The following is a 20347-nucleotide window of genomic DNA, read 5'->3' on the forward strand; positions in this document are numbered from 1 at the left end:
TAGTTTCCAAGCGTTTGTTTGGAGATTTGCCTAGTATCTTTCTGATATTGATTTCCAGTTTAATTTTATTGTGATCAGAGAACATATTCTGCATGAATTCAATTATTTTAAATTTGTTGTAGTTTATTTTATGGCCCAGGATGTGATGTATGTTGATATATGTTCCATGCATATTCCACAGTTCGGTGGAATACCCTGCAAGTGTCAATTAGATTCTCTCAGTTGACGGTGTTGTTGGGAGTTTTTCTATAGCTTTGCCAGTTTTCTACTTGTTCTATTGACTGTTGAGAAAGTGGTATCTTTACAATTTCATTTCACTTTAAATATAGTAATTGTGAGTATATATCTCATTGTATAGCTTCTTTAGTAGGTGCTCTAGGTTTTACATTATATATACACAACTTCTACTGGTGCCATCATGCTACCAGTTTGAAGAAAATGTAGAAACTTCAGCTGCCTTTGCATACACGAATCCTCTTTTATTTACAATTGTCCTAAATACTCTTTCACATACTTTTAGAACTACTGGGACAATGTTATCATCTTTGCCTCAACTATCCATTGTAATTTAGAAAAAAGAAGAGAAGAGGGAAAGTCTTATGTACTTACCAATATTTTTACTTACTGTGCTCTCTCTTCATTGATATTCCAAGATTCCCTTTTCTTCCAATTCCTTTCTGTTTGGAGAACTTCCTTTAGCCATTCTTTAGGGTAGGTTGGCTGATGACAAATTAGGATAATTTGTTGTCTTAATTGACTTGATTTCTCCTTCATTTTTGAAGGATATTTTTGCTGGGTATAGGATTGTGGGCTGGCCAGCCACTACTTTACTTTAGCACTCAAAACTGTTGTGCCACTTCCTTCTGCATGGTTTCTGAATTCGAACTGTATTCCCTCCATAGGTATGATGTTATGAGTCTCCTACTGTTTTTAAGATTTTTTCTTTGTCTTTGTTTGACTACGATGTGTCTTAGCGTGGGATTCATTTCCTTTTAAAGAAAAGAATGAAGTTTGCTTAACTTCTTGATCTATAGGTTTATAGATTTTGTAAAATATGGAGTTTTCAGGTTTTAGTTTTTGAGTCCTTTTTCAGCCCTGCTCTTTCTCCTTTTCTAATACTCTGAGGACACAAGTGGAAGATCCTTTGTTATAGTCCCATAGGACTGTTTGTGGATTTGCTTTGTCTTGTTTGTTTGTTCAGATTGAGTAACTTCTATTGCTCTCTCCAGTTCATTGATCTCCTATATCTCATGCATTCTGCTGAAGCCCATCCATGGGGTTATGAAATTTTAGTCTTTGTATTTTCAGTTCTAAAATTTCCATTTGGTTAACATTTAGGTCTTCTACTTCTCTACTGAGACTTTCCATTTCTTTGCTGAGATTTTCTATTTTCTAAAAATTTGTTTCAAACGTGTTTGTAACTGCTCATTGAATCAGTTCAACGATGGCTGCTTTAAAATCTTTGTCACATAATTCTAACTTCTCTGTGATCTTGGTGTTAGTGTCTCTTCATTACTTTTTTTTCATTCAGTTTGAGATTTTGTTTCTTGATATAGCAAGTTATTTTCAATTGAAACCAGGAAATTTGGAGAATTATGTTATGAGATTTTTTATTGTATTTAAGCCTTGTTTTAACTGACTTCTTACACTACTTTGGCAGAGGAAGGTGGGGGGGGCAATGTCTCCACCATCTACCAGTTGGAGTTAGAAGTTCAGATTTTCCACTTTTCCCCCCTTGACAATCAAGAGAGGTGCTCCCCATTCCTGCTAGTGGGGTTGGGAGTTCCAGCTCTTTCTTAGGTTTTCAGTGATGCCTCCCTGGATGAGGGGGGTAGGAATTTCCTGTTACTGCTCCCTATATGACCTCCAATGACACTACAGTGTAAGGATGTGTTTGGCCTCAGTAATGGTTTTATATTCTTGTTTGAATTTATTGTGTAAATCTATTTTGGTTTTAAATATTATAAAATGCTATAAACTTAAGTAATGGCACAACTAGTTTTATCTTTATATATAGTTAACTGACTAAAGATGAAAATATTTTGTTTAAAAGGGCTTTATGCTCTTGGTTTTGGCTCAGGTCATAATCTCAGAGTCATGAGAATGAGCCCTGTGTTTGGCTCTGCGCTCAGCACAGTCTGCTTGAGTTTCTCTCTCTCCCTCTCCCTCTGCCCCTCCTGCTCATGTTGTCTCCCTCTCTCTTTCCCTCTAAAATAAATAAATCTTTTTTTTTTTCTTAAAGGGCTTTATACTTTACACCAGTTAGAGAAACACTGATATGGGTGACTATAAGGCCCGATGCCCAAATCATGAGTCTCTGGAGATATTCATATTTCTGTCCAGGTTCTCTCACCCACATGAAAAGACAGAAGGAGCTGGGGCCCTGACACTATGGACATCATGCCAGTCTGACATAGACTTCTTATAGGTAAGAAAAAAATAAACTCTTATTAAGGGCTCTATTAGTTTCCTATTGCTGTTGGAACATATTACCACCAACTTACTGACTTACAATAACACAAATGTGTTTTTTGACAGTTCTGCAGGTCAGAAGTCCAAAATCAGTTTCACTGGGCTAACATCCAGTTGTCAGCAGGGCAGCTTGCCTCTGGAGGACCTAGGGCAGAATCTGTTTTCTTGCCTTTGCCAGCTTCTAGAAGCTGCCTGAATTCCTTGGCTTCTGGTCCCTTCACCTTCAAAGCAAGCAGTGTAGCATCTTCAAATCTCTTTCTTGCTCTGTCTGTCCTCTGCTTCTCTTATCACTTCTCCTTCTCTGACTCTGAAGCTCCTGCCTCCCTCTTGTAGGACCATTGTGGTTACACTGGGCTCACCTGGATAGTCCACGATAATCTCCCCATTCTCAAGACCCTTCACTTACTCACATCTACAAAGTCTTTTTGTCATATAAGTTAACATATTCCCGGGTTCCAGGGATTTACTATGGGGACATCTTTGGGGACCATTATTCACCTACCAAGAGGGGATGTTGTTAACTTGCAACTAAATCAAATTAAAAATGACTGACCTTTTCACTAGAAGGTAAGTTCCACCACAACAGGGATTTTTTCAGGATTGTTCACCAGCGTTTTCTCACTTTTCTGCTAATGCAGTGATGGTCACATTTTCATGACCGTCACTGTTGAGAAGACAGCTTCAAAAAGTCCTGGGTGTAGAGCATCCTAGGCAGAAGGAACAGCAAGGACAAGTACAACATCAGGCCAGAATATACTCTTTATTTGTAGTAATAATAATGAATATTTCATTTGTTGCTCATTTTATCTCAATTCTCATAAACTATCAAATTGTTGATATATTGCACCCATTTGAAACACCATTTAGATCCAAATCCAAAACATAAACTGGCCAAACCCATAGGGTTTCACTCAGTAGGTTTCTCATCTTCACCTTTGTATCTCTCTTCTGAGTGTAATCTGGTTTTACCTCTGTGACTTCTTTTCTGACTCTGCAATTTAAAAAGTTTTTGCTTACTATTAAATCAACATAAAAACATTGTACAAGGAAATATTAAAAAAAAACAACAACACCTATCATGCAGCACCTGGGTGGCTCAGTTGGTTAAGTGTCTGACTGTTGATTTGGGCTCAGGTCATGATCTCAGGGTCCTGAGAGCAAGCCCTGTGTCAGGCTCTGCGCTCAGCAAGGAGTCTGCTTGAGATTCTCTCTTTCTCCTCCTCTACTGCCCCCCCCCCCACCATGGGGCAGAGGAAGAGGGCAGGCAGGCATGTGCTCTAAAATAAATATAGAAATCTTTCAAAAAAAAAAAAAACAACAAAACCCATGATCTATGATTCAAACATTATTTTCTCTGCCAGATTTGTGTGGGTAAATGTGCAAACTTCAGAGTCATACTGCTTTATATTTACATACTAGCTTTGCCATTCACTAACAGTGTGACTCTGGGCAAATTACTCAGATCTTCTCTGTTTCAGTTTCCTCATCAGTAAAACATAAATAACAACTGTACCTTCCTCACACAGCTGTTGAGAAAATTAGATGAATTAAACTAATGTCCTGAAAACAGAGGCTGGCACATAGCAACCCCCTCAATAACTATTAATCATTATGCTTATTTTCAACCCAACAATTTTCTTCCCCCATGATTTTTATTCAGTTGCAATCACAGGACATATAAAGCATTGTGCTCTACTTTTTTCATTTAATATTCAAGTTTTTCTCCACATTCCTATTTTATTAACCTACATATTATTTTTAGTGACAGCCTGACATTCCATACTCTTGATAAGTTTTGCTCAAATTTTTCCTTGTTATTGAGCATTTGATTATTGTATTATTATTATGATGATCTTATAAACATAGTTTGAATCTGATGCTTTTTCTTTCTTTTGAATGATTTATTTAGCAATGGTCCCGGAGTATAAGTCTTGATTTTGTGTCCAACATTTAAAACTCCTTCCTACAGGGGGCGCCTGGCTGGCTCAGTGGGTAGAGTGTACAACTTTTGATCTCAGGGTTGTGAGTTCAAGCCCCATGTTGGGTGTGGTGCATAGTTTAAAAAAGCAAATAAACAAACAACTCTTTCTTTCCTTCTATGTAGTTCCAAAGAAGCAACTACTTTCAGTACATGATGGAAAGAGAAGCAGATATATCATACCACCACAGTGAAGTCATTTTCTCTTAGGAACAGACTGTTGATAAAAGACTGATAAGGTCTATACTATTTTCATCATTGTCGTCATCATTTGTTCATTCAACAAACATGTATTATTCAGGCAGGATGGGTCAGGTCTTTCTTGGGTAGAAAGAAAGTTATAAAAGAAAGCCAGAGTTTTAAAAAAAGTGTGATGAGCTCTAAATACAAACATCATTTTACTTATAAACCTCCCACGTTGATTCAGTGTGTCTTTTAATGCACAACGTGGAATCTATGTGCAAGTTAAAAAGAGCCATTTTCTTCTCTCACGGAACTAAAATTATGTCAACCTGATACGACTCATCTAAACATACAAATTTTATAGAAGCCATGGGAATATCTTGTAAGAAGGGAGTCCCTGTCTCTGAGAAGTCTACATAAATGTCTGTTTTCCTGTACCTCAATATTATTTCAAAATAAAGAAGACAGTAATGGTATTGTTAGAATCTTCTCCTTGAAGGCAGGAGAAATCTTTTTAAGTCCAGTATGACCAGATTCCTTCTTTTGATGAGGGCCCAGTGTAAAAACCGAGTTATATAGGGCTAAACTGTATTCTGTTTTTTATTAAAGCTACTGAACTTTTCATATAAGTAATAATAAAGATTAAATGGTTTTTTTAGCCCACCACATCCTGAGTTCAGTTCTACACCTTTTCATCCATGTAGCTGATGTTCTATAAAAAAGTCTCTCTTGCTGTCTTTATCTCTGTCCCTCCTCTTATCAACACTCCGCGGAAAACAATTGTCAGTACTCTATACTACATGCTTTGGGGATGATATACCTGCAGCAATCACCTACCTACATTGATAACATAATGACTGTCTTCTTAAGGAATTGGTATAACATTATGGAAACTACCTCAACTATCACTGATAATGAATTCTGTTATCTAGGTATTTTGTTTACAGATCAGTTCTTTCTGGTTTTCTTGAGAACTAAGAGGGATAATAAAGACATTTTCCTCTCTTTTAAACTTTATGACGGGGTAATAGAAGGGTCTGGGTTTGCCACCCCTTCAGTCAGACTTCATCAACTTTGAGAACCTCATTTCCATTACGTGAGAAATAGGAGCCACTGGAGTCACCCAGTGAGCACAGGCAAAGTGAATTGGAAATCAGTTCTTTTAATCACCACAATATCAGTTAACCCTTTAAGACAGTGGTTCTCCTACCTTTTTGGGATCAGTCAATTTGATGGAAATGTTAAGTCCTCTCACTTATATGTATAAGTGTATATGTATATGAGCATTTTTCTTTGGAGAAAACCAACTTCATTACCATAATAAATAATTATAACTCTCTCTCTCCCTCACACACACACAATTTTTTTTTTTTTTGCATATAATTTCACCTCTGCTCCCTCAAAGAACACCTGCCCTGGGGGAAATTATGTCAATCAGTAGTTTCTGAATGGGATAAGACACAGGAGAGATGGGGGTTGGGAAGAGACAGCAGATCACAAAACAGAATTTTACTAGATTAATTCTGAGTACAGGTCATTACCCTCAAGGCCCCCACCAGAGTGAGAGAAGATCTGGCATCAGAAGGCTTTGGTTCAAATCTGTGCCATTTCCCCCCCCCCCCCCCCCCCCCCCATTTCCTACCTAATGACATAGGCAAGTCATTAAACTTCCCAACACTTAGGCCCCCTCCTCCCCCAATGGAATCTTGTCAGACTTCTTCTCAGGGTTATTGCACGGTCAAAGGAGAGATAACATATGTTTCAAGTCCCAAACAAGCATGAGCTTTTATAACTATTCATGTACTTGCCATTCCCTTAGCTTCATCTTCAGGTTGTCCTCTCATTAGTGCTCAAGCTCCACTGTCACCTTCTCAGAGAAGTCTCCAGGACCCCTCTCCCCATCACACTCAATGCCACCACGCTGCTTTGTTATAGTCTAGACACTTCTCACAAGTGCAGCAGTTTCCTTGTGTACTTGCTTACTCTCTTTCTCCCCAGACTAGAATATAAGCTCTTTGAGGCCAGAGCCCTTGTCTTGTTTGCCGCAGGCCTCAGCAGTTCACCACGCATGGCGGACGCTCAGATTTTGGTGAGTCAGGATAGCAGTGGTTTAGAGGGCCGACTCCAGGGGAGCACTACCTGGATTTAAATCCCCACTTTTCAGTTTACTAAATCGGCTGTCATTAGGTTGGTTAGTTAACTTCTCTGTGCCTCACTTTCACCACACCTAAAATGAGGAATTCTGATATAACATATACTTTACAGAAATGTTAATACCTATAAAGTACCGAAACAGGGCCTGGCACATAGGAAATCTTACACAAGTGCTGTTTTCTACTCTTCAGTGAGTGAATGAAGTGTTAATACATTAACAGTGAATGCACGTGACCCTGTAAGTGTATCAGAAACGCTCCGATGCCTCAGGTTTGACAGAAAAAGACTTGTTCTTTTCATAAAACTCGTTTAGCTCCACTGCACCGTGTCATCCGCCTGACCCTCCACCACTTAGCGGAAGGGGAGGTGCGGTCCCTAATTCCGACAGAGTCCCCAGTCACCCACAGGTGGCACTGCTCGGGGTTCTCCCGGGCCGGGGATGTCCCAAACCCCGGGGGCGGTTCTCCTGGGGTAGGAAGTCTGGGCCTAGGGAGTCCCAGCCCCGCGTTCGGGAACCCAAGGGACGCTCCAGCGACTTACCTGAAACTCCAGCTGGGTCGCGGTAGCCGGGACGCGAGCGCAACCCACTCCCGCCTCCAGATTCAAAACCTCCGCGGGGCTCGTGGGAACCGGTTGCTGCGGGCAGAAGAGAGCGGGGGCGGAGCAAGTGGGGCGGGGTCGGCCGGGGCCGTCGGGGGCGGGGCTTGCGGGCTCCAGGTTCCCTGCTCCGGGGTGTCCGCGGGACTTTGTACTGCCGGCGGCTCGGCGCAGGCTGCGCGCTCCAGCCAGGTAAGGATGCCGCGGGTCGGCGGGGGCGGCCCCGGGACTGCGGGAATCCGGGCAGGAAGGGGTCAGGACGGGCGCGAGGCGAGAGGTGGCTCTCACAAGCCCAGAGACCGACCCTCCTGGGATGAGGAAGATTTGCTCCCCAACGCGGCGCGGTGAGCGCGGGCGCGCCACGGCAGGTGAGCGACCCGGTCCACTTGGGTCCAGGAAGAAGGGACAGGTGCGCGCTCCCGCGTAGCTGTGGCTTCCCCGCGGCCGCCGTCTCTCCTCCGCCTCTCCAGTTCAGGCGCTGGCCTCTCCCGGGGAGCACCCGCCTCATTTCCCTTTGGGTCCCAGGGCTGAGGCCGCCCCGCGCCAGGTTCAGCGTTGGGTTCACTTCCCAGCGGCGCGGCCAGGTTGGTTCCTCCCCTCTGACTGGGTGGCAGCGCAGTCTCCATTGAAAGTTGGCACAATCGACAGAGACATTCCACAGTTGTGCGTGTCCGAGTGCCTCACCCCACCAACTTCGCATGCTGTTGTTGTTGTTTTATTTTAATCTGTGAAATAGTTTGAACCTTGAAAACAACGGTTCGGTGAATACATGTATGGAAAAAGTAGGACCTTGATCCAGAGGGCGCACTTTTCCTTGGGTCCTAAATTTGCTTTTGATCTGATTTCCCCCGCCATGGAAGAATAATAATACATTTCTGTGTTCGGAAACAGTCTCATCTATTGCCGTTCTTTGGAAACTGGAATATTTGATTAGAAGGGTTGGGAACAACAGGATGGGCCGGTGGCTAAGTGGGTTTGAAGGTTATCCAAAATAGTTAAGTGTTTTGAGCATATACCCTGTATTTTTCCAGTGAGTGCCCATTTTCCTTTTAGGAAATTCTGAGAATTTACGCTCTTTGAGATGATTCTCCCCTAAAGAGTTGAAGAGGAAGAAACAACCTCAACAAACGAGTGGTTTTCCCAATTAAGTTTAGGATTTAACAGGTTGGTTTGTGACACTGGTAGCTCAGTCAGCAAGAATCACATGTAGTATGGAGTATCATGATTTATACAGAGAAAAGAAAGTATGCCGTAATTTTCTTATTTTGTATTGGAAAATATTTTTTAGTTCAGTTGCATTTTCAGTGCTAAGGAAAGACCTATACACTTTCCCTGTACTACAGTTAATCTGATCAATTATTACTACTCTTGCCAATTCATGATGCTTACTGCAATGTATTTATGTTAATGAGTTTGATTCTTCCCACAAGGGTGTATATGTTTTGGTTTTTGGAACTGTATAGGGCAAATGTAGACACATGCAAATCAGCGCTGGGCTCTAGTTGCCACAACCTTTGCTCCACATAGGTCCTTGAACTAAAATTTTTACATCTTCCCAAATAGAAAAGAATATAGAATATTAATGTATGCTCTAGCACTTTCTTTTTTAAAATTTAGTACTAAGACAGTCATCGTGTTTTCTCAGCAGCTAGTTACTCAAGGTCAGGGGCAATATTTTATCAAACCGTGGTAAAGCTCAGAGAATGGTAACCTTTGCTCTGTAAAGTTGACCCTTGACAGGGTGGTTGGAAGGGTTGTGGGCAGTGTCTGGCTACTTTTATGCTTGGAGAAGAATTGTCAGTCTTCCTACCTTCCTCTCATGTCCAGAGTGGTAGGAGCCTGAGCCTTGGGCCTCCATTTACACCTCTGCTTACAGGTTCCTCCAGGTTGGTCCAGTTGGTACCTCCTCTCCCTGCCCCAGCTCTTCCAGTTTTGTGGTTTCTACCCCGACTCCACCCCTGCCTGGATTCCCACCCTTAGGGAGAATCAGCTTATTGTTCAGGACAGAGAGGCTAGGTCCACATCAACCTAGTGCTGGGTCCCTCATGGATGCTTAGTAAATTCCTGTTGAGGACAGTGCCACTTGCTTCAGAGCCCTTATTTTCTTCTGATATTCAGTCTACAGAGGTAAAGAGGAGTGAAGTTGAACTCAGATCAATTGTTTTAGGGGCCAGCTGCCTTGGTTGGATTAATGTCTTAAAGGGGAACATTTAAGTCTGTTAGAAAGGAGTGAAATCGGCTCATGTTTGTTGGCAACTTAAGATTATCCTGTACCATGTGATTATGCCATGAGAATAGCTTTGTTGGAAAGAACCCCAGAAGAGAGGGACTTAGTAGTTATCTCAGCCTGAACTTGCCTTTTTGTTTCTGCCCTGGCTCAACCAGTCCTTCCTTGGGTTGGATTATAACTATTATCTTCCCCTCCACGGTTGGCTGCTCAGAGCTCAGAGGGCCATAGCTACTGTGGGCTAGTTGTAGAAAATTGCATTTTCTTTTGTTTGGGAAAAACAAGGATGGAATTTTGCCAAATCGTTATTGGGGAGACAAAGCAAAAGCAAATAAATGTAAAATGCCTGGGCATAGAAGTCAACGTGTGTGTGTGTGTGTGTGTGTGTGTGTGTGTGTGTTTAATTTTTGAACTTTTAATCTAAATTACATTTCTCTCTCTCCAGAAACAACCACTTGTAATTCTTTGAGCTGGTTATTTTGGTGTTTGTTGCTTATAGTTGCTACTTCTTGAGTTTTGCAGTTTGAAGCATTATATATTGACTTCCCACTGTGGAAGATGACGTGGCTCCCTTTATTTCTCTCACCCCCATCTCGACCACAGCTTCCTTCTTTTCCCACCCTTGCAGTAGTTAAACAGTAATTTTGGTTAGATCAATATTCATAGCTAATCCAAGCACAACTTTTTGTTTTCTTTGGAGTTAATAGTTGTTTGTTCATTTATTTAGTTTTGTATGTCCTCATCATTAATCTGACCCAAAACTCGTGGCCAGATTTCTAAAATTTACCTCAGATGCATCGGGTACTGTCAGTTTCATTTTCCTGAAGAAGTTGTCCCCGAGTCTCCTGCCTTGCCTAATCTGGACCAGTTGCCCTCTACACATGGGGACCAGTTGTCACCCTAAAGGCCTTCATCATCATCCTGAGGATCCCCATTATTGCTCTCCTGTGTTGGATGTCTTGTTAAGCACTTGTCTTCCTCTATCTTGGTGAACTCACTTGTTTTGGTAGAGCGCATCTTCAAGGAGCTTTTCGGAAAAAGATGCATAGGATGTGCATTTTTTTGAGACAGTGAATGCCTGGAAATAGCTGTTTTCCACTGACAATTGACTGTTTAGAATTTTAGGATGGAAATTTTGAAGGCATTGTTTCATTGCCTTCTAGGCTGTGGTGTTGCTGTTGAGAAATTCAAACCTGTTCTGATTCCTCAAATTTTGCCTGTAATTTGTGTACAGTTTACAAGCCTGCTGAGTCCTTTATGGAAATTTATAAAATTTTCTCTTGGTCTCCATAATCCTGAAATTTCATGATGCTGTACCTTGGTATGGATCTGCTTTTACCCATTGTGCTGGGCTCTTTGAATCCTGAAACTTGTATCCTTCAGTTTGGGAAATTTTCTTGAATTGACTCATTGATAATTGCCTCCTCTCCATTTTCTGTGATGTTTGTTTTTTTAAAGATTTTATTTATTTATTTGAGGGAGAGAGAGTGAGAGAGAAACTGCACGAACAGGGGGGAGGGGCGGATGGGAGGGACAGAGTCAGAGAGAGAACCAGACTCCCCACTGAGCAGGGAGCCCAGTGTGATGTGGGATTCGATCCCAGGACCCTGGGATCATGACCTGAGCTGAAGGCAGACACTTAACCAACTGAGCCACCCAGACACCCTGTGATGTTTCTTTCAGAAACTCTTATTGTTCATATATTAAACATTATGAAATGGGCCTCTAATTTTCCTGTATTTTTTCTCCTAATATCTATTTCTTGATTCTGCTTTTGGGGAGATTTTCTCAATTTTATCATCTAGTCTTTCCACGGAGTTTTTAATAAGTATAATCACATTTCTAATTATTTTAAATTAAAAGCTCTTTTTGTTTTCTGAATGTGTGTGTATGTATGTGTGTGATGTATTGAAGAAAAGGAAAAATTCTCCTCTACCCTCAAGATCTAGCTGGACTAAGAATTCAATTTAAATAAGACAGATTAACAGGGGAAAAGAAGTTTTATTCCAAGCACATAGAGGCCCAATTATGAAATTGAGGCCTAAAGAAATGACTAAAGCAGGCAGTTTTTATGTTTTTTAGACAAAGAAACAATAAATCTGTGAAGAAGTGACAGGACAAAGAACGTTTTGGGGACTTCAATTAGTAAAGCATTCTCAACGGAATTTGGACTGTGGTAGTATACAAGTAAAAAGTAACAAGAGTTGTTCATACAACCTTCTCGGCTCTAATTTCCCATATCTGGCGATGAGGACGTCTTTTTACCTCCTGGTACAGGAGGGTACCTTTCACACGGGAGATTATTTCCTGCTTTCATGAGACAGGGGAGGGTCAGAGCGTTCTTGCATCGGCTGTCTCTTGTGTAACTTTTATTTAAAATAATCAACAGGCCAAAGTGACACATTTTGAGGTGGTCTGCTCTTGGCCCCTTCAATGTCTATGTCTTGCTTTTATTTTATGGTTTCCGTGCTTATCTGTCTTATCTCCCTGAAGATAAACTTTTTTTCGAAAGTTTGTCCTTCCATCACAGACTCAGTTTCCCCAAGTTGCTTTTATCTGTTTATTAGTTTAGGTCTCGATCTTTCATGTTAGAAGTTTGCCTCCTATTTCTAATACCCTCTGTTGTCTGCTTACATTTGAGTGGGGGTTTAAAAGGTGAAGATGTGTTTGGGCTTGTTGTCTGGAAACTTCACTGTCTGGCGATCTGGCTGGGGCTTTTATTTAGAGAAACTCTGATGTCATTACCTCTTGGGCCACTGAGAGTCCTCAGAAAAGACTCTTCCACTCTTTTTCCTGGGTGGTGGTGGAGAGCCTGGCTGCCAGTGATCTGGGAGCTAGGTGGAGAAGAAAGCTGGAAGTCTTAGCATCTACATGTTCATATAATCCCTCCATGGTGTTTCCAGTAGAACACCTGAGCTGTGCCTGATGTACCCCATTCCGGAGACCCTCTCTTGGAGAGGAGGTGGGGAAGAAACTCCAGGTGTTTTTGCAAGGAGAGGGAGGGGGCTATCACCTAGCTGCTCGGAATGGCTGAAGGGATATGGGACATCCAACAGTCTTTTGTTTTTATTTTATTTACTTATTTATTTTAAAAAATTTTTTAAATTTTAAAATTTTTAAATTTTAATTTTTAAAAAAGATTTTATTTATTTACTTGAGAGAGAGAGAGAGCATGCACAGAGAGGGACAAGCAGACTTCCCGCTGAGCAGGGAGCCTGACGCAGGGCTCGATCCCAGGAGCCCAGGATCATGCCCTGAGCTGAAGGTAGACGCTTAACCGACTGAGCCACCCAGGCGCCCCCAAACTGCCTTTTAAAGAAACTTCCAGTCCTCTTTATCTTAGCCCTCCCCGCTGCCCACAGAGGGTCTAACTGCCTTTAATTCTACAGCGTTTTGGAGATCCCGTGGTATAAATCAGGTTGTTTCTTGGCTTCTCCTTGCCCCACCAAAATGTTTTACTATTTTCTCTTTTTCCATTCTCTCCATCCTTGTTGGGTTTATACATTAAAGGAAAAAAACTCCTTTGTTGTCCTTTTATGGGGCTTTCATGAGGGAGAGAAAGTAGAAGGTTTTGTTCAATCTGCTATGCGTGCCTTAACCAACCTCCACTGAGAGACTAGTGAGCTTCAGGCATGGTGTGTGCTGCTCTTCTCCTGCCTTTACCAACCGTAAACATCCTTCGACCAGTCCAAGCATATTCTCTCACTGAACCCAGTTTAGACCTCGGATTTCTTCTTCTACCACTTTAAGCATCCACTACCAACTAATTACGCTTGTCGTGGGAGGCAAAACCTCTAGACCTAGCGTGGGTGATACATAGCTTACTGGTCATAGAGCCCTTGTTCCTGTTTCTCCAGTTCACTGTGTCGAGGAAGACTTATTCCACCACTTTGGCCTCTGACTGTCCTGCCTTTCAGTGAAACTCGTCTACAGTGAGTCTAATATTTTCATCTGAAAGGCAAGCCTGGTGTTGGTGGCCGTGTCACCTCCCATGTGGCCTCATTGGAAGTTATCATTATTTCCTTCTGGAGGCCAGTTTATCACACAGTTGCTTTACCAGCGGAAGCATCCTCACTTCCCGTTTCAGAGCTCATGTCTTTCTTGGAATGTGCACCAAGTTCCTGTTTCTGGCCAGGCTGAGCAGAGATGACAGATCTACACAGGGCCTCGTGGATGATCACAAATTTCCCAACCCCGTTTTGCCTGTTGAATCATTCCTTAGGCTTCTTTAATGCAGTGTGATCTTGCAGCCTTCTGTGCCAGTGGCTTGACAACATCAGCAGGACTTTATGCTTACACACAGAGGAATGAAGAGAGTCAGCTTCCACTGAAGGAGGGAGAGCACTGTTCCCAAACCACCTTATCGGTGCAGAAAAAGCAAAGCTCTATGGTCCCAAGGTGATGCCTCTGCACTGGGCATACAGAAAACACCAGTGTTGGCAATTGCTACATTGTAGTGGGTGCAGCAGTGACTGGCTCTCTGGGGATGAGAGCAGGTGAGAAGATGGAACCCACTAGGTACCATTGTGAACGGAAACTTGGCCAGTGGGAGTTCCTGCAATGCTCATTCTCCCCTCTGTGCGTCCATGGCCATCCCGTTTCCAAATAGAACCTTTGAAGCCATTGCAAACTCTCTTTCCATGTAGTATGTTTTTCTCTGACGTGCTAAGTGCTTCACCTAAGTTCTTTTTGTCTTCTCAGCTGGATCGTGAACTCTCCTAGGGAAGAGTGCAATGCCTGATAAATACTTGATGAATGTACTGAATGAATTTTCCAGATAACTGTGGACTCTTCGCATTTAGGAAAAAAAAAAGATATTTGGTCATAGTTATCCAAGTTGGACCCAATAGCCTAAATTCATTAAATTCTTTTTTTTTTTAAAGATTTTATTTATTTATTCGACAGAGATAGAGACAGCCAGCGAGAGAGGGAACACAAGCAGGGGGAGTGGGAGAGGAAGAAGCAGGCTCATAGCAGAGGAGCCTGATGTGGGGCTCGATCCCATAACGCCGGGATCACGCCCTGAGCCGAAGGCAGACGCTTAACCGCTGTGCCACCCAGGCGCCCCTAAATTCATTAAATTCTTGATTAGATTTTCACTTCACTTTTGCTGTATGGACTGAAACATAGAACATTCAATTTAAATTTTCCCAAGTGGATTGTTTCTCGTATTACTTAGAAATAGTTTTCACTGATAAGTCTTTTTTTTTTTTAAGATTTTATTTTTTAAGTAATCTCTACGCCCAATGTGAGGCTTGAACTCACAACCCCAAGTCACATGTTTTACTGACCATCCAACCAGGCACCCCTCATTGATAACATTCTTAAAAGGACAACTACTACTACTGCTGCTGCTATTCCCCCCCGCCCCCCCACCTGTGTATTTTCTCTTAGCATAGTGTTGTGATTGTCTTGGTTCTTATGGCTAAGAAGAGTGGCTTTTGGAGGAGGGAGGGAAGTATGTGCTGGTTAGGTTGTCTGGATGGACGAGTTTTACCTTGATAAAGGAGGAAAATCTCTTTGGATTTCAGCAGTGTGTATATATTTCCTTTTGTAACTACATGTCATTTATTTTTGAAAGTTAAAAGCTTTTGAAATGATTAGCTACAGAGTATCAAAGTGACATATATTTTTTTAAAGATTTTATTTATTTATTGGACAGAGAGACAGCCAGTGAGAGAGGGAACACAGACAGGGCGAGTGGGAGAGGAAGAAGCAGGCTCCCAGTAGAGCAGGGAGCCCGATGCAGGGCTCGATCCCAGGACCCTGGGATCACGCCCTGAACCGAAGGCAGATGCTTAATGACTGAGCCACCAAGACGCCCCATCAAAGTGACAGTTTTTAATATATTTCTACTATATATTTCTAGTGTAGAGCTCTCTGTCAAATATCCTACTCCATTTATCTTTAATTTTTGTGAAGTTCTAGCCTGATTTCATTGGAAAAGATTTTAACTTCTTTATCCTGAATAGAGTTCCAACAATGTCTTTCTGTTACTATTTCCTTGGAAACTCTCATGTCCTCATGTATCCCCCAATATTATGTTTCAGCCACAACATGTGGAATTTCCACATGACTGCCCCAAAAATGAAATTGTGGCTTTTTTTTTGTTAAAGATGTATTTATTTATTTTGAGGGGGGGAGGAGAGAGCACATGAGTGGAAGGAGGGGCAGAGGGAGTGTGAAGGGGAGAGAAGCAGACTCCCCACTGAGTGGGAGCCCAACATGGGGCTCGATTCCCCCTCAACTCAGGGAGATCAGGACCTGAGCCGAAATCAAGAGTGGGACGCTCAAGGCGCCTGGGTGGCCCAGTGGGTTAAGCGTCTGCCTTCGGCTCAGGTCATGGTCCCAGGGTCCTAGGAGCCAGTTCCGTATTGGGCTCCCTGCACAGTGGTGAGTCTGCTTCTCCCTCTGCCCTTCACCCTGCTCGTGCGTGCTCATGCTCTGCTCTCTCTGTCTCCTCTCTCTGTCTCTCTCTCTTTCGTGCATGCGCACGCACATGCCTTCTTTCTCTCTCTCAAATAAACAAATAAAATCTTAAAAAAAAAAAAAGTCCGACATTCAACCAACTTAGCCACCCAGGCTCTCCGGAGCCGTGGCTTTTTTTTTTTTTTTTTTTCCTACAAAGGAGTGATTTCAAGGTTTATTTTTCTGCAGATATAATTTAAGTGTGCAGCGGAGTTGGTTTTTACCATTGGGGTTATTTTTGTTTCATAGAAAGTGGTTGGCTTTCTTTTTTTTATTTTCCTGCCTTGATTGATTAAAATGTCTGATCCTTTAGCCATGCAGATAAGCAGCAATACAATTTAACTGAGTTATGGATGAGTAAGATACGTAGATTTAGGTGTGAATGCTTTATGATTTTTTTAAAGAATTGTCAACTTATGTGTCACACATTTAAACCAGTTATAGAAGCACTGCATTAGAGAATTTTTGTTCATAGGTTCTGGAGTTGTAGCTGAGAGAGGGTTTTTGGGCTCAGAGCTTGTGACACGTCCTGCTACCTCACCTAGACTAAGGATAAATCCTTGGATGCCATAGAGATTCCTCAACTCTCAGTGTGCTCTGTGGATTCTCCCTGCCATCATTAAAAAAAAAATGTTATCTTATATATATTAATTGCTATAAATGTAAACAGTGCTGAAGCCTACAGAGAAATTAAAAACAACCCCAAAACCATTCCAGAGAGAATCTTGGTGAACCCCTCCCAGTCATCTCTATCATCATTTGACTTGTTAAAAATCTTCAGCAAATTTCTAGAAAATAATTAAGGAGCACTGCATGCAACTGTTTATGTAACTCCAGGTTCTGTAATCTTTATATATATGCAATATATATGCACTTTATATATATGCACTTTATATATATAATATATGTTTTTATATATATGCAATTACTTTTTGAGATTGTAATTAGTTCAGGCATAAAGTTCTTTGGGTAGTATTACTTCATATAGGCATTTTCTTGTAGCAATAATTATCATTTTTAATAGCTAGGTGATTGTCTTGTTAATATATGATATTCTTCCAGGAAGCTCCCAACTATCTTACTGTTAATGCCTTGCTAGAAGGAAAAATAACCTTAATTTGACAATGGCAAGGCCTTGATATCCTGTGAGTCTTCTTTAGCATATGAAAATCCTTTTGTGAAACCTTCCTTTTCAGGGTGCCTGGGAGGCTCAGTTGGTTAAGCATCTGGCTCTTGATTTTAGCTCAGGTCATGATCTCCAGATCCTGGGACCCAGCCCCACATTGGGTGTCCTGCTCAGCTAGGAGTCTTCTTCTCTCTCTCTATCCCTCTCTGCCCCTCCCCACTGCTTGTTGTTTTTTTTTTCAAATAAATAAATAAAATTTTTAGAAACCTTCCTTTCCCTTACTCCCCCAACCCCATAGTATATAATCAGCTACATATCACAACCCCGGTACAGCAGCTCTTTCTGCCCATGAGTCCTGTCCCCGTGCTTTAATAAAACCACCGTTTTGCACCAACACACACACACACACACACACACACACACACACACAGTGGTATTTTGAACCAGTTCTCAATCGTTGGACAATTGGGGTTCTTTTCTTTCTTTCTTTTTTTTTTTTTAAACTAGGTAGTGTTGTTATACTTTTTTTCCCTTTTGGGGATTGTTTTCTTGGGAGTTTTTATCAAAATACCACTCTAGGATTAAGAATTTGTAGCTTCTATCAATCATTGTCAGAAGGGCACAAAATAGGGGCGCCTGGGTAGCGCAGTCGTTCAGCGTCTGCCTTCGGCTCAGAGCGTGATCCCAGCGTTCTGAGATCGAGCCCCACATCAGGCTCCTCCGCTAGGAGCCTGCTTCTTCCTCTCCCACTCCCCCTGCTTGTGTTCCCTCTCTCGCTGGCTGTCTCTGTCAAATAAATAAATAAAATCTTTAAAAAAAAAAAAGAAGTGCACAAAAGAATAATTTGAAAAAGCTCACTAGCTATATAAAGCTATCTAAAGTTTCCATTATCCTCTTTGTTGACCTTTTAGATCAACAGTATCTACTTTGAGTGAAGACACAAAGCGTAGCTGGAGCTGGTCAGGCCATGTTATATACCAGGTTGTAGATCAGATAATGAAGCCGGAGTAATCCAAACAGGTCCATTTGCAGAGGCTGTGTTCCGGTTGGTAATGTCTATAGCCTCATTTCATTTTGTTGGATGTGGTAGGAAAAGTTTCCAGGCATCAGTAACAAAAGGTGGATAGGTTGTTATGGTATCTGAAACAACATTTGACCTCAGTACCTGGCCTAGGGTTCATGAACCTTTGTGTAAGCAGGGAAAGGCATTATAAGCCCGCAGGGAACTCCAGCCCTCCCACCCATTTCCCCATTCTTGGATGTAAGAGGAAGTAGGAAGGGCAGGACAACCAGCCATACGAGGGAATTTTGCGTTACTGTCGTTTCTTGATAAAGAACTAGAGCAGAGTGGATTCCTACTCAGATTTTTCCCTTGACATCTTCCTGTCTAATGTTTAAAGCTTGGGCTAGATTTTTAAGTCGGCTTTTAACTGGTGTTACATTCCCATGCCTCAGGTTTTCCACCTATTAAGCAAAGCATAATGACACATAATTAACAGTCCGCTTCAGAAAGATTCATGGCCTAATGCTTGTAAAGGACTTTGAGCTTTTCAGAGTGTTTTATACACATTCATGAATAATGAGATGACTTGCTCTATTTAGCAAAGGGCATCTATATTATGCCCATTTTACAGATGAGAAAAGTGAGCCTTAGAGGATAATAGCTCGCTGAGAATCAGAGGGTAAATTGAACATACGGTCCATGACATTTTTCTTGAACTTTGTGGAACAAATGGAATCTAAAATAAATTCTGCCATGAGTGTGTTTGTGTTGGGAAAGTGGATTTTACACTTTTTTAAGCAAATACAACCTTTTGGGGGATAGGCATAGGCTACTCCTTTGTTAGGGGGAATCCTGTTTGACACATTCACTGGAGTTCTTAAAGAGCATGAAATAATTATGGAAGCTAGAGATAAACTGTGATTTTCAAAGTAACTTTGAAAAGACTCCACACAAAGTCTGTTAAATAAATTGGGTCAGTAGGAGTTTGGGAAAAATGTTTTTATAAATCAGCAATGGCGGGGGGGCGGCCAGGCATAGATGGAAGTTTCCTAGAACACAAATGTTAGTAAACTAGTCTAATTATTATTTTTTTTAAAAAATAAACAATGTAGAAGAGGGAGTACACAGTGTAAAGTTCCAAGTTTACAGTCAACATGAACATACGGGGACGTTAAAAGCCAAACTGCTGGTCTCAAGTCCATGCAGTGGTGAAGAATGCATTTAGGTAAAGTGAATCTATCTGTATATGCAGATGGACATTCTAGGTTTTTTTTGTGTGTTTTTAAGATTTTTATGTATTTGAGAGATAGAGTGTGAGAGAGCGCGAGAGCAGGGTGTGGGGCAGAGGGAGAAGCAGACTCCTCGCTGAGCAGGGAGCTGGACATGGGGTTCAGTCCCAGGATTCTGGGATCGTGACCTGAGCCAAAGGCAGATGCTTAACCAACTGAGCCACCCAGGCACCCCTGCATTCTAGATATTTACGCAATAAAGAGATTCAGATATGATTGTGAATTCTTAACTGAAGAGATTGACTAAGTGTATGATTTGGAACAAAAAAGCTAGCTAAATCTTAGGTATTGTTACAAATAATTCAGAAATGTCATTTTACCCATTTTCATGTTTCAGCATCTAAGACAGTTCCATGAATGTATCGTAAAGATGTAATGGACTTAGAGAAAAGCAAACATATCTATCAGTGGCGGAGAAAATTGAGTAAAATACTCCCATTGAATTCTTTGGTCCAGAAAGATAAATGCGTGGGAGACAAATGGGCAGGATGTGCCCTCTTACACCACAGCAAGCAGAGCTCGATGATATAGGGAGACCATTCATTTGTACCTTCTTTATTCCCAAATAATATACTACCTGCCCCCAATAGTTAATGTTTTTGAGCACCTGAGATGTACCAGTCTCCATGTGGGGCTCATTACATGGATTAGCTCATTTAACCCACCCTATAATCCAGTGAAGTGGGCAAGATTATTTCCCACATTCTACAGATGAAGAGCCTGAAGCTTGGAGATTAGGGAAATTTGGTTTAGTGATGGAGCCAGAGTTGAGAACAATACAGTCTGACTCGAGAGGGTACTTTTCAGAGCTCTCCTGAGTAGCCACACTGAGCTATGCTGCTCTCCTCTT

The 20347-nt window shown here is 41.7% G+C and overlaps 1 protein-coding gene and 1 long non-coding RNA gene across 2 annotated transcripts in view; one reads left to right on the plus strand and one right to left on the minus strand.

Moving 5' to 3' along the window:
• Positions 1 to 531: 531 nt before the first annotated feature.
• On the minus strand, positions 532 to 7411 carry LOC123803977 (uncharacterized). Its single transcript, XR_006783014.2, has 3 exons — positions 7328 to 7411; positions 3026 to 3179; positions 532 to 720 (listed from the first exon to the last, which is right to left on the minus strand). It is a non-coding gene; the product is annotated as an uncharacterized LOC123803977 (long non-coding RNA).
• A 91-nt stretch (positions 7412 to 7502) lies between these two features.
• Positions 7503 to 20347, plus strand: part of TEC (tec protein tyrosine kinase) — a 131496-nt gene continuing 118651 nt past the window's right edge. The window contains exon 1 of the mRNA XM_045815928.2: positions 7503 to 7576. The gene's annotated coding sequence lies outside the window, so the exon portion shown is untranslated. The remainder of the gene's footprint in view (positions 7577 to 20347) is intronic.

Source organism: Ursus americanus, chromosome 8 (genome assembly GCF_024610735.1).
Source record: "Ursus americanus isolate L20-20 chromosome 8, mUrsAme1.1.p, whole genome shotgun sequence".
NCBI classification, from domain to species: domain Eukaryota; kingdom Metazoa; phylum Chordata; class Mammalia; order Carnivora; family Ursidae; genus Ursus; species Ursus americanus.